Consider the following 3,374-nt stretch of genomic DNA (forward strand, 5'->3'; position numbering starts at 1 on the left):
GGTCCTATCAAATAACAAAGAAACAGAATTTCCAGAGGATGAGGCCCAGAAATCAGGATTTTAAAAAGATTCCCAGGTGATTCTAATGTGCAGCCAATGTTGAGAACCACTGCTCCAGATGTCTAGTTTAGAAAACTTACATCTTTAGTACATGAGTACTATATCACTTGAGAAGGAAAGGAGTGGAATTATTTTTTCACCCTTTGCATGCTGTAATCCTCTCAAATGATTTGCTGATGGAAAAACATTTCATCTCTTTAAAGCTATCAGTGGTATATCAAGTGGGAGGGAATATAGAGTTCTTTCATTTGGTCATGTGTTTATCGATATTTCATTATTGTGCCCAGGCATATAACATGTGCTAGAGATATAGAGATACATATGACTCTTCTTTGCTTAATGGGAGAGACAGTGGCACAGTGGATTAAGTGGTAAAATATAATGGCATTTTGCCTGATAATTCAGGAATCATTTGCCAGACCTATGCTGGCCCAGGGAGAAGTGTATACACAAAGAAAGAAGTTCAAACCAGAACACTTGGGACAGTAAAAAGGGGTCTAAAATATTTAAATCATGTGATTTCTAAAATATTTATTGATTGAAAATTTTATTATATTGGTGAACCCATAAAATAATTATATTTAAAAACCTGGAAAACAAAATTTGTTTTAAAATTAAAACAACATATTCATGTACATTAAAGCAAATTATTTCTTTAAATTGATTGTCTGAATTATTTTGCCTGTTTTATTGTGGTAAATACATAACATTGAATTTATCATATTATTTTTAAGTGTACAGTTCAGTAGTGTTAAGTATATTTACGTGGTTGTGCAATAGATCTCTAGAACTTTCTCATCTTGCAAAACTGAAACTCTATACCCATTATACATTAATTTTCACTTCACTTCCTTCCAGACCTTGTTCTACCCTAATAATTCTCAGCCATGGTTGTACCTAAGAATCACCTGAAGACTTCTTAAGGAGATTTGCTGATCCTAATCCTTACCCCAAAGATTCTGATAAAATTGGTCTAGGTTCTGCCTTTGGCCTTTGCATCAGTTTGAAAGGTTCCCACGTAATTCTGATGTACCGCCAGGCTTGAGACTCACCTCATTACAACAAGCACCAAATCAGCTTGACTATTTGAGGGGGCATAACTTAACAAATTTATTTTTGTCAGTGGCCTCTTTCTCTTCATATTGTAATATGCCATGGTTCTCAAGTTGTTTTTTTGTTTTGTTGTTTTTTTTTTATTTTTTACAGAGAGGAAGGGAGAGGGATAGAGAGTTAGAAACATCGATGAGAGAGAAACATCGATCAGCTGCCTCTTGCACACTCCCCACTGGGGATGTGCCCGCAACCAAAGTACATGCCCTTGACTGGAATCGAACCCAGGACCCTTCAATCCGCAAGCCGATGCTCTATCCACTGAGCCAAACCTGTCAGGGCTCAAGTTTTAATGTACATACAAATCATCTTTGGATCTTGTTCAACTCTTTATTCTGATTCAGCAGGTCTAGGGTGGGGCCTGAGACTATGTCTAACAAGTTCACAGGTGATATTAATGCTGTTTTTGAATACCCTATGTTGATTGGCTTAGGTCTGGGTTATGAGAGGGAGACTTTTTATCATTTACTGTTTACCACTCCTTAAATGTGTTTGTCCTAAGCATTTTTTATAGTTTGGATTGTGTTCCCCAAAAAGATATGTTCAAGTCCTAACCCCAAACCTCAAAATGTGACTTTGGAAATACTGTCATTTAAGATGTGATTAATTAACTTGAGATGAGGTCATACTGTAGAGGTATGGGCCCCTAATACAATATGACTGGTGTCCTTATAAGAAGATGTGAAGACAGAGACAAGGAGACTATAATATGACACTGAAGGCAGTGATTGGAGTTACGTAGCTACAAGCCAAGGAATGCCAGAGATTGATAGCAAACCACCAGAAGCTAGGAAGAGGCAAGAAGGGATTCCCCTACAGATTTCAGAGAGCATGGTCCTGCCTACATCTTGATTTCAGATTTCTAAACTCCAGAACTGTGAAACAATACATTTCTATTGTTTTAAGCCACACAATTTGTGGTATTTTTGTTTCAACAGCCCTAGGGAATGAGTATAACAGTTATCCATGACATTAGTTTTAAAAATTAAAAAAATCAAGGGTATTTTGGAGGAAAGAAGATAGGTCATTTTAAGGCAGTGAAAAATAAAACAGTGTGATGTTTGCTTAGGACTATAAATCAGGTGGTTGTTAATATCTACACTAAAAAAAGACAAAGGTGCTAATTGACCATACCTTTGCTACGCCCATCAGCCAATCAGAAGGGTATGCAAATTAACCCAACAAAGATGGCCGTTAAATTTGCATACTGCAGGCGGGGCGGGACAGCGCAATCCACCGCCATCTGGGCCTCCCGTGTGCGACCCGGGGCGGCGGGGCGGGGCAGCGTGATCGGCCGTCTGCCCCGCCGCTGGATCCGAGCCTGCCGTGTGCGACCCAGGGAGCAGGCCTAAGCCAGCAGGTGGTTATCTCCTGAGGGGTCCCAGACTGTGAGAGGGCACAGGTCGGACTGAGGGACACGCCCCCCCATCCCCACCCCTTGCCAGTGCACAAATTTTTGTGCACTGGGCCTCTAGTTAAAGTATAAAATCCTATTAATCTGTCCTCCTAAATATCTTTCAAGTTATCAAGCTTTCTTCCATTTTTCATGGCTACCTCCCTATTCCATGCTACCATTATTTCTTACATGGACTAATTCAGCAGCTTCCTAACTTGTCTCCATATTTTTCACTCTTGCTTTCTTTCCGACCTGTTTTCTAAACTGCAGCTACAGTTGGCAAAGCTCAAATATGATCTACTGAAAAGGCATTCATCATCATTTCATTGTCTCTGTGTTCATTCAGTGGCTTCCCATGACTTTAGAATAAAAGTCAACATCCATATGTGGTATGTAAGGTATGCTGTCATCTAGGCTACTCTTAAGCCTAGCTAGGATATTACTTCTGTCCCTGTTGAGCACTACTAACTAACATTCCATCAATTCTTCAAGCACAGCATGTTGCTTTCCTACCTCAAACTCTGCACATGCGTTTCCCATTACCCAAGCTGCTCTCTCTCCAATCCTACTCTCTTCATCTAGTTTCATGCCCATGTATCCTTTAAACCTCAGGAGTTAATTCACTTCCTCATTGTCCTCTGACCTTCCAAGACCAGGTCAAGTCCCCCTCCTCCCCAGTGTACACTTTTGTAGTATTCCATACTTCTTTCCAGTGACTATAATTAGAATTTAATAGCTAACAATTGTAGGCAGGAACTATAGTGAACTATGATTTGAAATCAGGGCTGTTGACTTCAAAATGGAAAAC

Source organism: Myotis lucifugus, unplaced genomic scaffold, assembly GCF_000147115.1.
Source record: "Myotis lucifugus unplaced genomic scaffold, Myoluc2.0 scaffold_49, whole genome shotgun sequence".
In the NCBI taxonomy this organism is placed as follows: Eukaryota; Metazoa; Chordata; class Mammalia; order Chiroptera; family Vespertilionidae; genus Myotis; species Myotis lucifugus.